Source organism: Culex pipiens, chromosome 3, assembly GCF_016801865.2.
Source record: "Culex pipiens pallens isolate TS chromosome 3, TS_CPP_V2, whole genome shotgun sequence".
Classification (NCBI taxonomy): domain Eukaryota; kingdom Metazoa; phylum Arthropoda; class Insecta; order Diptera; family Culicidae; genus Culex; species Culex pipiens.
In genome coordinates, this window is record NC_068939.1 from 112,974,768 (window position 1) to 112,989,248 (window position 14,481).

General features: G+C 33.8%; 1 protein-coding gene across 2 annotated transcripts in view; it reads left to right on the forward strand.

Moving 5' to 3' along the window:
* Positions 1-14,481, forward strand: part of LOC120426607 (zwei Ig domain protein zig-8-like) — a 772,331-nt gene that overhangs the window by 376,869 nt on the left and 380,981 nt on the right. The gene's annotated exons all lie outside the window — the stretch shown is intronic.

Here is a 14,481-nt window from a genome sequence, read left to right on the forward strand (position 1 = left end):
ACTGGTTCATTTGTTCGAAAGGGCCATAAATCTCATTTTCCCGCTTGTTTTCCCCCGAAAGAACCATGTACGGTCATGTTCCCCGAATCAAAGCCCACGAAAAAACGAACCGACCAGACAGGCAACAAGTAATGGCCCAAAGGCAACCAATCCACTTTCCTTAATTAACCAAAAACACACGGCGCGTTCCGTTGTTCAGTTTCCCAGATCCAGAACGCCCTCCGGGAGCTAACAAACCGTAATTAGCTAGTTTACATGGACCCCGACCTGGTACCACGTGTGTGGGGGGCCGCTTCAAATCATAGGATTTCACATGTGCAGCAGCATCGGCTCGGCTTTCCTTTGAGCTGCTCCGGGAACGGATAGATTGAAGAGTTGAAATCCCGCTGAATTGCAAGCTAATTAGGACAGGAAGTGGCTGGGGCTGTGATGTGCAATCAGTATTAGCGTAGGGTCGAAATTTGTGTCCAAAAAGGGAATTCGAAAATTGGATTGCAACACAGCAGATGATGGTAGCTAATTACATCTTTGGTAAAAACCCGAATTAATTGGATTGAACGTTGTTAAGTGAGCATGCTAGAATCGTTTCATTGGCTAACAAAACATTCAAAGTTGCATAGAGTTGTGAAGTTTGATTTAAGTTTCGGATGGGCTGTAAAATCACTTGAAAATTGAATTTCTCAATTAAGCCTAGCAGTCCAACGTTCACATGTTCAAAGTAAGGCATTGCCGACCATAATCCCCTAGGGACTTGGTACACTGAGCTTGAATTCTAAATATGAAATTGGTTGGTTGCGACAGGTGCTGGCGCTCCAGCTTTAAAGTTTAAATGGGATTCAACCCGTGAAATTAGTTTCATTTTTGTTTTTTTTATCATCAATTTATGACTCTCGTACCGTTTTTAGTTTTTGGATGTTTTTCAATAATTTGCAGCCTGAAATGGTGATGAGAAGGAAGTTTAGTGTCAAAGGGACTTTTATGTAAAATTGGACGCCCGATTTGATGGCGTACTCAGACTTTGCGTTCAGCGTACTTTTCAGCGAAAATATACATTTTTTGTTACTCGAACCGGCTCCGTGGCTTAATGGTTACGGCTTCTGCCTCACAAGCAGAAGGTTCAGGGATCAAATCCCGGTCGGTACCTTTGAAATTTGGAATCAGGAATTGGAACAAAAACGAAACTGAATCAGGTGGGATTCGAACTCACACCTCTGGATTGATGGTCTGGGACTCTAACCAGTCGGCCATCTGAAGGTTATAAAACATGTTGTATTCTTCTCATATTAAATACGCTCTGATCCTTGATTTGCCTGAAGGGATTGGGAGTCTTAAGATAGATCAAGGATCCGTCTGGTGCTTGCTTCTATGTTAAGGCGGGGCCGGACAATGCCCAACGACCTCGGAATTGGGCCGCTAGGATCTCTGCCATTCTGAAATGGGTCGTTGGAAGCAGCGCGAGGGCTATCACCACCTAATACCCGGGACTGAGATAAGTTGTATCAGCATTCGGCATATACAAAGTCTGATACAAATTATACTTTCCCATAATTTCGCTACCGGTTAGCGGGTATTGGATTGGACCACACACACACACACACACACACACACACACACACACACACACACACACACACACACACACACACACACACACACACACACACACACACACACACACACACACACAATATACATTTTTTGTTACTCGACTGGATTTTTTTGACGCGTCTTTTTATGAGATTTTTTAATTTGTTTTCAACTTTGCAATAACCCAGCAGGGTATTTTTTTCATTTACCGCTAAATTTTTCATTTTTAAATTTCGTGTTTTTCCAGATTTACAGGGTATTTTTTTAGAGTGTGGCAGTGTTCAACAAAGTTGTAGAGCAGTCAATTTCAATAAATTTGATATGTGAACATAAGGGTTTACTTGTAACGACTAGTGATCGTTGGTGATTTTACAAAAAAAAAAAAAGTTTTGAAAAAGTTGGTCGTCGTTGATCATAGCCGTTCAGGTCATCGCGACAGACACGAACGACGAAACAAAGAAAAACAAAAAAAGGTCCTTTTTTAAAACTTTTTATTTTCGTAAAATCGCGATAACTCGTGATCGTTACAAGTAAACTCCTTGAGTTAGCCTATCAAATTTATTGAAATTTTCTGCTCTACAACTGTTCTATGCCACACTCTAAAAAATTACCCTGCAAAGTTGTAAAAACACGAAATTTTAAAATGAAAAATGTTGTTCTAAATGAAAAAATTACCATTTTGAATTATTGGAGATTCGAAAAGTACATTAAATTTCCTATAAAATGACATTTCCCAAAAAATCGCGTATTTCAACAATTTTTTTTGATTTATTTTTCGTGATATTAATTTTTCAGTTTTCACGCGCGCCGCGTTGAAGACCCCAGTTTTCATTTTCAAAAAAATCATATCTCCGTATCCTGTTAATGAATATTCGCAATTTTTGGAAATGTTATGTAAAATATTACAAGGAATAAGGGAAAAATATTTTCAGCTATAAGCATTTTGCTTCCAAGACCTTGAACGCAAATGAAATTCTCAGAACACCTTTTTCAAATATTCAGCTGATTTTTTTTCATCTTAAATTTTTTTTTCCTCAAAAGTCCAACTAATAATTTTTTGAAGCGTGGTGTGCTAAATTTGGTTCAGCAGTTCGAGAGTAATGGTTTTTTTTTTTTCAAAAATGTGGTTTTTGTGAAAATTGACAAAAAATGCCTGTTTTTGACCACCCTATTCTAGATAAATCTAACCTAGAGGTGTTAGGTTGTTAGCTCAGTCCAGGTGTAGGAGTCGTCTCCCTGGGTCCTGCCTCGGTGGATTCGCTGGAAGGCAGTTGGACTAACAATCCAAAGGTCGTCAGTTTGAATCCCGGGGTGGATGGAAGCTTAGGTGTAAAAAGAGCTTTGCAATTGCCTCAACAATCAAGCCTTCAGCCCAGGGTTGCCAGGTTGCCAGATAAATCTGGGATTGCCAGATTTTTCAAGTTTCAGCCAGAATAAAGATTCACTCTTCTCTGTGCCAGATATTGACAGATTTTGCCAGATTTTTCACTTAATGCCCATTTTGAAATTTTTTTTTGATTAAAATGAGCGAATTTAATTGAAAATCATAAAATTTGGAATGAGTTTTTCTTAAAGTAAATTCTCGGATTAGTTTTCAAAAGGACGCAAGAGCAATGTAAATTCAACATTTTTTAGGCCATAAAATCAGTTAAAATATCAAACTTTTGAATTAATTCATATCCTCCGTTACCTTCATCATTAAGAATTGTTTGATTTTCGTCTGCCAGATTTTTCCAGATTTTTAATCGATACTTAGCCAGATTTTTCGCATTTTGACCTGGTAACCCTGCTTCAGACACCTAGTTTCGAGTAGGAATCTCGCAATCGAGAACGCCAAGGCAATGCTGTAGAGCGAATAATTTGATTGATTCTAGATAAGAGCACCCTAATCACCAAATTTGAGCCAATATTTAGCCAAATCTGAGTATTTTAAGAATTTCCAAGAAATACATGAAAGAAGAAAAATATTTAGTGTCGAGTAACCGGGGATTTTAAATATCCTTACAAGAGCAATTCTCTACAAAACCGGCCGATTTCGACCATTTTTATTTTTTGTATTTTTTGATTTGGCTCAAACTTTGTGGGGGCCTTCCCTATGACCAAAGAAGCCATTTTGCATCATTAGTTTGTCCATATAAATTTCCATACAAATTTGGCAGCTGTTCATACAAAAATGGTACGTAAATATTCGAAAATCTGTAACTTTTGAAGAAATTTTTTGATCAATTTGGTGTCTTCGGCAAAGTTGTAGGTATTGTTAAGGACTATTTAGAAAAAAATAGGTACACGGAAAAAAAATTTCCCGATTTTTTTATTAACTTTTTTTTTACAAAAACTCAAATTCCCAAAATACATATTTTTTGATTTTCGAGATTTTTTGATATGTTTTAGGGGACAAAAATCCGCAACTTTTGAGCTATAGAGAAACATGGTCAAAAAATCTGCCGCCGAGTTATGATTTTTTGAAAAACTGGTGATTTTTGGAAAAAATCGAAATTTCATACATAAAATTTTTTTGACCTCATTTTTTTATGCAAAATTGAATTTGCAATCGAAAATTACTTTACAGATTTTTTGATAAAGGGCCCCGTTTTCAAGATATAGCCACCGAAAGTTTCATTTCAGCGAAATATTTGCAGTTTTTCGATTTTTAAAAATAGTGACCATGAGTGACCATTTCTAAAAATATTTTTTTTGAAAAGTTCAGAAAATTTGCTATAAAATTGTCTAAGAGACATCGAAGATTGGACCTCTGGTTGTTGAGATACAGCGGCTTAAAGAAAAAGAAACACGAAAATTGAAGTTTTCTAAGTCTCACCCAAACAGCCCACGATTTTCTAATGACGATATCTCAGCAACTAATGGTTCAATTTTCAGTGTTAATACATGAAACATTCGTGAAAATTTCCGATCTTTTCGAAAAAAATATTTTGAAAAAAATTAAATCAAGACTAACATTTTAAAAGGGCCAAACATTGAATATTATGCCCATTTGAAATGTTAGTCTTGATTTAAAAATTTTCAAAATATTTTTTTCGAAAAGATCGGAAAATTTCACGAATGTTTCATGTATTAACATTGAAAATTGAACCATTAATTGCTGAGATATCGTCATTAGAAAATCGTGGGCTGTTTGGGTGAGACGTAGAAAACTTCAATTTTCGTGTTTCTTTTTCTTTAAGCCGCTGTATCTCAACAACCAGAGGTCCAATCTTCGATGTCTCTTAGACAATTTTATAGCAAATTTTCTGAACTTTTCAAAAAAAATATTTTTAGAAATGGTCACTCATGGTCACTATTTTTAAAAATCGAAAAACTGCAAATATTTCGCTGAAATCAAACTTTCGGTGGCTATATCTTGAAAACGGGGCCCTTTATCAAAAAATCTGTAAAGTAATTTTCGATTGCAAATTCAATTTTGCATAAAAAAATGAGGTCAAAAAAATTTTATGTATGAAATTTCAATTTTTTCCAAAAATCACCAGTTTTTCAAAAAATCATAACTCGGCGGCAGATTTTTTGACCATGTTTCTCTATAGCTCAAAAGTTGCGGATTTTTGTCCCCTAAAACATATAAAAAAATCTCGAAAATCAAAAAATACGTATTTTGGGAATTTGAGTTTTTGTGAAAAAAAAGTTAATAAAAAAATCGGGAAATTTTTTTTTCCGTGTACCTATTTTTTTCTAAATAGTCCTTAACAATACCTACAACTTTGCCGAAGACACCAAATTGATCAAAAAATTCCTTCAAAAGTTACAGATTTTCGAATATTTACGTACCATTTTTGTATGAACAGCTGCCAAATTTGTATGGAAATTTATATGGACAAACTAATGATGCAAAATGGCTTCTTTGGTCATAGGGAAGGCCCCCACAAAGTTTGAGCCAAATCAAAAAATACAAATAAAATCCATTTCCGGTTTTGGTAGAGAATTGCTCACAAGTTTTTCGAAACCCGTGAAGAATACAATATATTCTGCTTATTTAAGCACATTAAGGTTTAACAAATTAAGGTTTTACAATTTTTGACTTTAGGGAACACTGATAAAAAAATATGCATATTAAAGGATTTAAATTTTCTGAATGAATTGGGGTGTAGAAAGTATTATTTTTTAAATGAAATATTCCCTTTTTTTGTAATGATTTTACTATTCCGTATGTAACGTAAGAATAAATCAATCAAATCAAAAAATCTTGTCAATTTGTCAAGGTCCTTTGTGCACAGGAAACCCGTGGCTTATAGGACATTCAGGTAAAGTATTCTAGCATTAAGGAGGTATAAGGCTATGACTAACAAACAAACAAACTACCCAAGTAACAAATGATATGCTTCGTATTCTTATAAGTTTTTATTAAAGTTTTAAAAAGTGCAATAAAGTATTACTAAGGCTTTGATTAAAACCTACTTGTTTTATGGTCACAAAACTTAATAATGGTTTCAAGATTTCTTCAAGATTATGTTAAGAATTATATATTAGGTTTTAATTTGGTTTTATTCCATTCACTTTAAACAATCTTGAAGAGGTTGTTTTGTTGCCAAATAACTTTAACGAAGACTGCCTTAAATCAGTCCCGTCTTTAAAGAGCATTTTTACAATCCTGTAAGACTTAAACTGTCAGTGTCTCTGCAACTTCGTTCGGTGCAGAACGTGAAGCTGTTTCCTAAACAATTATTCATGAATATTCAGTTAGATTATTCATTGCTACGTTCAAGGTGTAATAAAAATGGCTTTTTGTTGTTTCTTATTGTGTTTTAGTTTTGATGAAAAGAATAATATATAATATTTGCCTGAAATAGTTATTACTGATGTGTGCCTTGGAATTGGCTCCAAAATAGTGCTTTTAAAGATTTAGTGAATTTGTTTTCACCTGTCTAAACACATCCGACTCTGCCTGCGGTTCTTATATTGTGGGAAATAATTCTATATTAAAAGATAATAATATGAATTTATTTCCGAAAAAGTGTGCTTGGTTGATAGTTTTTGGGGAACACTTCTGGAGCATCATTTGGAAAGGTCGCAAAAGCATTTTGATAGCTGGAACTGTTTTGCAAATTCTGAAACAACAGGTAACTATTTAACAAAACCCGTAGTGTTAAAAGGTAACCGGGAAGCCAGCTTTTGTTTTGTGAAAATGTTACCTTTTGTATCGAAACTTGTAAAATAGTTCCAGCAGTCAAAATGCTTATCCGCCATTTTCCCGTATTGCTAAAGACTATTGAGATTTAACAAGGACTGGCATAAATACTTAAGGTATACAAAAGGCTATCCATAAAACTTTATATTCCTAAATAAGTCTTCAATAAAACCCATCAGATCTAGTTTTGTGTATTGTTACGCCCAATAATTGACAGTTGCGCTCAAGGTGTCATTTGTGCTATTGTTGCAGTTTTCTGTATTTTTTTGTGAATAACTATTTCAATCAATAATATGGTCTTTTTGTGCTGTCTACCTGTGTAAGTGAAGTGAAAAGTACAAAAACTGCGGTGAATGTTGCGACGTTCACTTAACAATAGTGATAATAAGGACAGTGTTTATAAAGCTACACGAATAAAGTTGCGTCAGTTGGTTCTTCATTAAGTGATCTTATGTGTGTTCATGCTGTGTGTTTTTAGAATGAATAAATACCGTTAAAAAGCAAAAAACCTTTCTGTTTTTTTATACAGTTATTTTGCAATTAAATTTTCCACCATCGAAGGCGATCTACTTGCAGCTGAAAAAGTTGCATGTGCTACGGTCCTGCCATGTGCGATATAATCTTGTAGAAAACCATGATAAAACATTTTGGTTCTGATTAAAGCTCTTATAAGTATTTTATAAATCTGGTATGTTCTGGCTAGTTTTGAGGCAGAACTGCTCAAGAATGAATAGATTTAAAACATATTTAATCAAGAGCATTTATACTTATCGAATTTCGCCATATTGCTGAAAGAAGCAAGGGGCAAAAAACGCAGCCATGTTGAATTTGGAAGCAACAACAAGCAAAAATTATTAGTTTTTGAAAAAATCTCAACTTTTTTTCAGAGAATTGAAAGTTCTCACACTAATTTTTCGAGCTATCTTTGAAAATTGGTCGATGATTTTTTTTGGCATAACTGTTGTGGCTTATTATAAGTATAAACTTCAACAAATATTTCTTAGTTACAATAAATAATATTGCCAGATTATTATCATCTGCCATCAGTCATTGTATTTGCGTATAAGAATAATTTATTTTAATCAAGTAAATTTGTATGTCATTCCCTCTGATATACAACCTTTTGGTTTTATTGCAAAACAAATAATAAATACTTCATGCTCTGATATAGCATTCAAGAATAATTACAGACTTCAAGAAAACCTTTTTCCAAGCCAAGAAGTTTTAATCTTGTTTTGAAGAGCTCTATAATGTATTTATAAAGCACACATTAAAACTGGTAAGTTTTAACATGCTCCTCAAAAATACTCTTGATAACCTCCTAAAATGGTCCATTTTGGCTTTAATGTTGATTTAACTGGTATTTAACTCAGCATGTAGAACCATTAAGCATTTCATTTGAACTTTCTTAAAGATTCTACAGAAACTCTTTGAGACTATTACAAAACTGAAATTGTTACTTGGGTAGACAGGACACAAACCAAAACCGTTTCGTTAACAAATTATCAGTTTGTTTGGCCTTTTTTTGGGGATAAGTTTGGGTTAATTAACGTGGTTACTGTAGACTTTTTCATAATCTTATTTTATTATTTTTATATTAAGTAATTATTTAGCATATATTTCTATATTTTGTAACTTTCTATTTGTTAAACAGGTACGCAACTTAATATCTTTTTTGTATTTCGTGTAATATTTCAATTCTTAAATCAGGGGTGCCCAACCTTTTGGCCCTGCGGGCCATATCTGATTTTTCTGAAGCAGTGGCGGGCCGGAACTAATGTTTGATAAAAGTTGAAAAACATAACTATTTTTCATAAGATACTTTTTAAATAAACAAATAAATAAACCAGTGTTGCAAATAAAATTCATATATCTTGATTTATAAAGATAACGCAGAAAACTATAGAAAATGTTTTACTTTAATTTATTTTTATTTTGTTTTTATTTGTATTGTAATTGTTTTTGTCGATTGCAATTAAATTCCCTGATTTCGTTAACTTTAAAAAAGTTGCAATTGCATTGGTCGTTGCAAGTTTTTTAAAGCTTAATTTCTTCAACACAACAATTTATGAAAAAATGAATAAGTAATGACAAAATTTATTATTATTAAAATCATAACAAAAAAAAAACAAACTTTTTGCATTTTTAATGCAAATTTAATCAAATATTAGATGAAAAATTTTAAATAATGTTAAACCCACATAATTTTTTTAAGTGAACAATAATATATATTGAATAGTTTTAAATTCGTTTATCTTCGAATATCTCTAAAATATTGAATTTTATGAAATTTTTTTTTGTTCCCTGGTTTCTTGATATAATTTGAGACATTTTATAACTTCTTGAAAATATTTGCGGCTATCATTTTAATCAAGTTCCTCAAAAAGAAAAACTTCAGTTCAATGTAAACACAGTAAAAACTGTAAATAATATAAATTTAGTGTCTTTTTGTGGTCTAAAACAAGTCAAATTTTCATTGTTTGTCTGCATTTTTGAAGTTGACAATTTATAAATTGAAGGAGAACCAATCTAAAAACTGCTTTGTTAACAACAGGCATTTAGAACCTTTTGAAAACTCACCCGAAATTGTATGTTATACAGTTGAAAAAAAGATTGATTTTGATGTTCACTTTGTTGAATTCTTGTAGCAATTTATGATGATCTTATTAAAAATAAAATTTTAAAATTTGATTTTTATAGGGAGATTATGATTGGAATAAGTTTTTGGATTTTATTATTCAAATACTTTCATTAGTTAGCTCATGATAACAACCCATTATTACAATGAAAGCAATTTTCCCCGATTTCACCATAATAAACTACCCCCATGAAAGCTCATTTTTACCCAGAGCCCATAACAAAGTTTTCACTCCCATATCTACAATGTTCCACGCTTGACAGACAGGCACTTGCTGGCTGGCTGGCTGGTTGGCTGCCCGGCAAACTCTCTCACACTCACGCCGAGCTGTCAAACGTGATTGATTTATTTCATTTGTGAATCACGGCGCGAGCAAAAGTGTAAATAACATTGTAAGTATGTATCGAATCAATGGCTCCGAAGGTTTTTGATAGAGTGGGAGCGAGGGTGGAGCAGGAAAAAAAAGTTGCATCGAGCTGCTTTCACATCGTCATCATCATCATCATTGACATCGATTTTGACTTCATGCCAGCGCAGAACGAGTTCTCTTCTGCTGTCGTTCTTCTCTCTGTTAATATCCAAGCCAATCAACATCAAACCGATTGATGAATCAAATTTTCGTTCCCCATATTCTGAACAACAACAACACAACAAATCACGCACTCACATACACATATGAAGGCGCGCGAGCAGTCGGGCATGTTTAGATCTATTGGAAATAAATAGCATTACCGTATCATGCGAAGTGTCATAACGGATATGTGTGGGTGGTGGACGGGTGGTTGTTCTTGGAAAAGTACGAATTCTTCACATTTTCTTTATCTCTGAAGTGGGGTGAGAAGGACCACAACATCTTAGATAAAGAGAGGTAAATCTTGAACGTTTTCGTGTTATGTTTGGTCCTCGATAACTAGGGGCTTAATAATGTTCCTACAACATTTGACAGGGTTGCCAAATCATGAACATGTTTAGCCCGAAGAGTTTTTTTTATAGATTACTTCCCAGAATATTAATAGAAAAGATAAAGAGTAATTCAACCACTTTTTAAATAAAATTTAAAAAAAAGTTATGTAAATTTCATTAAGTTGCGATATCAAAGAACAGTGTTGCTAGCTCTTCTAAACTTTACTTTTTGAAAGGGACCATCTTATACCAATTCAAATTCAACCAAATACCATAAGTCATTTTCAACTATTAATTTTATTAGTTTTTAAGCACTAGTAGCTAAAGACAGGGTTGCCAAATCTGAACAATGTTAAGTTTAGGTTGGGTCAAAAGGTTTTAATACCACAAAATTTCTTCTGTTTATCTCTGACATGCAATCCTCGACTCGTTTCAAACCCCAGCCTTCACCTCCGTCAAAGGCAGTCCACGATGACGACGTGCTCACATCAGCGAAATGTGTTGCCACTACCGTACGTCTGTCTTGTCATATCCCAGGTCCCATGTCCTTGTGTATGCGCTCGGCAAAAATTGCGGGAACCAACTTGCGTCGCACGTGCGAAAACTCCGTGAGCATATCCCGCGCGCGCGACCGAGACACACAAATGTATTTCTTTCATTCCGTGCTAAAACAAATCAGTACAGCATGAAATTTTATTAGATTAGAATACACCGGTTTAGCATTTGTAGCACAAGTGCTGAATCGGATACGGGCGGACGTAATGTCGTTTGGGAGACGCTTCTCGAGCTGTGGGGCAGGGGCGGCCAAAGTTGGGAAACATCACTCAACAACTTGCCTCAACAGTAGACTAAACAGACTCAACAGACTCAATAGGTCCACTAGAGTTAACGGTCTCAACACACCCCACAGGTTCAACAGACTCCACAGACTTAATAGACTGAACAGACTCAACAGACGCGACAGACTCATCAGACTCAACAAACTTAACAGACTCAACAAACTCAATAGATTCAATAGATTCAGCAACCTTGACGGTCTCAACATACCTCAAAAACTCAACAGGCTTAACAGACCATTATCGTTATCGGCAGACGATAATCTTATCGCCTATAATGAACGATTACTCGTTTTTAAAATCTTTTCAAAATAGAATAATTCAACCTCATCATGTGAAATGTTCAATGCTTTAACTAAGAGTATATTTTTCGAAAATATAGTAAGTTTCAAAGAATAAATGTACTCAAAATTGTGCACAGAATTCTTTTTTTTCAAAAATACCCAAATTTTCATAATTTGCATTGTGGGTATCAAACTTAACGAAATTTTGAATGTTTTTCACTTTATTAAAGTATTTTTATAAAACAATAAAATTATCACAAATTGCCGTATTTTTTCGAAAATACTAAAATTTTCATAATTTGCAATTAGGGTATCAAACGTATTGATATTTTGTGTGCTATTTCAATAAACAGATTTTTATTTTGAAAATATAAAAATTTTCACAAAATACCTTTTTTTTCTAAAGTATTGAAAAATTTCCATATATGCAATATGGGTTTAAAATCAAGCGAAATTTTAAATGCTTTTTTTCACTTTATTTTATTTTTTTTAGGAAAATACTAAAATTTTCACATAATACCGTTTTTTTTTCGAAAGTTCTCATATTTTAATAATGTGCAATTTTGGGTATCAAACGAATTGAAATTTCGTATGCTTTTTCAATTGTTTAGAGTTTTTTTGGAAAATACTAAAATTTTCACAAGTAACCGTATTTTTTAGAAAATACTAAAAATTTTCAAAATATGCAATATGGGTATCAAGCAAAGCGAAATTTTTAATGCTTTTTTTCATTTTATTTTAAAGTTTTTTTTAGGAAAATACTTAAATTTTCACACAAAATCGTATTTTTTTGAAAGTTCTCAAATTTTAATAATGTGCAATATGGGTATTCAAACTAATTGAAATTTCGAATGCTTTTTCAAGTTTTTAGAGTTTTTTTTGGAAAATACTAAAATTTTCACAAATAACCGTCTTTTTAGAAAATACTCAAATTTTCAAAATATGCAATATGGGTATTCAAACTAATTGAAATTTCGAATGCTTTTTCAATTTTTTAGAGTTTTTATGGAAAATACTTAAATTTTCACAAAATACCGTATTTATTTGAAAATACATAAATTTTCAAAATTTACAATATGGGTTTCAATCGAATCAAAATTTTAAATGCTTCATACAAACAGTATGTAAAAAAAGTATTTTACACCCCTTGGGCAGAATGCACATTTTGTGATGAAACATGTACCTAATTAAAAAAATTTAAAGCAAAGCGAAATTTTGAATGCTTTTTCTCATTTTGATTTAAAGTTTTTTATGAAAATACTTAAATTTTCACACAAAATCGTATTTTTTTGAAAGTTCTCAAATTTTAGTAATGTGCAATATGGGTATTCAAACTAATTTATTTGAAAATACATTAATTTTCAAAATATGCAATATGGGTTTCAATCGAATTAAAATTTTGAATGCTTCATACAAACAGTATGTAAAAAAAGTATTTTACACCCCTTGGGCAGAATGCAAATTTTGTGATGAAACATGTACCTAATTTAAAGTTTTATAGAAACCTAGTACAACGTTTTGTTCAGAAACTCATGCCGAACATTTTGCCACAAAAAGCTTATAAAAGATGATTTCTATAAAAAGTTATATAACAAATACTTTTACAAAAATCAAAAAAAGTGCAAAAAAAGTTTGTACAGCTTTCTAAAAATTAACATAAATAAAGTTATTTGTTGACAAATCACCATGAATCCAGTCTCTCAACTCCAAATAGGCATCCTTGATTGATTAAAAAAATAATTTGGATTGAATATAAAGTTTACTAAATACTTATTATAAAAGTTTATGTAACTCTGGAAATTCTATATAAAACTTATCTAAACTTAATTTTGAAAACTTTTAATTCAACTAAATGTCAATATATTACCATAAAATTGCTAAATAAACATTTTGGAGTGGGTATAACACCGTTTTGAGGGTCTTTGTATCGATAGAATAGATTTATCGTTGGAATTTCGTACTAATCCGGAATTACGTCGTCGGGAAATCCGCCGGCATCCGAACCGGTCCACGATTCACAGGTCAACCTATGTGGCATCGGAAAGGGCATAAAATTTCCGATCTTTTGATACCCAATGATCTAGGTTTTCTATAAAACCCTTGTTTTTAAATACTTGAGCAAAAAGTAAGTTAGATCCACGAGAACAAAAATTACGAAAGTCCATACATTTCTGGCAGGTTGCTCAAACGAAACCATAACACCGTTTTTACCATAGACTAATAAAAGACTACTCAGTGGGCTCTGAACCATGACTCAACCTTTTTATGACCCCTCGGCAAGGCCGGTTCACTGTCAAAAATGACAGATCGAAATGTCAACAACTGGCAGCTCTGGCTTTAACATGACATTTCGGGAAATGTTATTGTTTGGGTTTTTGTTTTGATTTAAACGGAACCAGTTTCCGGATGAGGACGGTGATTACTAGAGTGAATCATCGTCTGGAGGGGATCCCGAGCGAGATCCCGTGAGTGGTCGATTCTAGACTAGAAGCGGCTCTCGATCGAGATCTTTGCGGGATGTTAATCGTCTTCCTCTCCGAGAACGATCACGTGAGCACCGTCGGTTTTGCCAAGCAAAGCCGGCGCGGACCGCCTCCGGTTGATACCGCCAGGGCAAAACCGTCCTCATCCAACCCGGAATTGTCACTCTGAAAGAAAAGAATGTCCTTTAACGCCATCTGGGCCTCGACGAACAGCACCTACTTCAAAAACCTCAAAACAGACTAGATCTTTGCCCTGAACTGTCAACTATGCATTCCGAACCCCAACGATAACGTCGTCAAACAAAAGTTTGTCCCCGAACTAGCTTCACCGACAAGTGCACGACCGCCCCGAGCACCTCTTTCGCCGTCACCGATATAGGCGAGCTGCACGCGGAGGTCAGCACAGTTTGTTCCATCTAGACTCTAGAGGAAGCCCCCAAAAAGGAAGCCAGCTTCGTCGCGGAACCGAAACCCGCCGAAGTCGCTAAGTCCAAGAACCCGCCTAATGGGTCATGGGAAAAACCCCTTCTTTTACTTTAGCATAAAGAAAACAAAAACGCCGATACTTTTTATCATGCACTTGAAACTTTATTTTCAATGGTTGGTTACAACC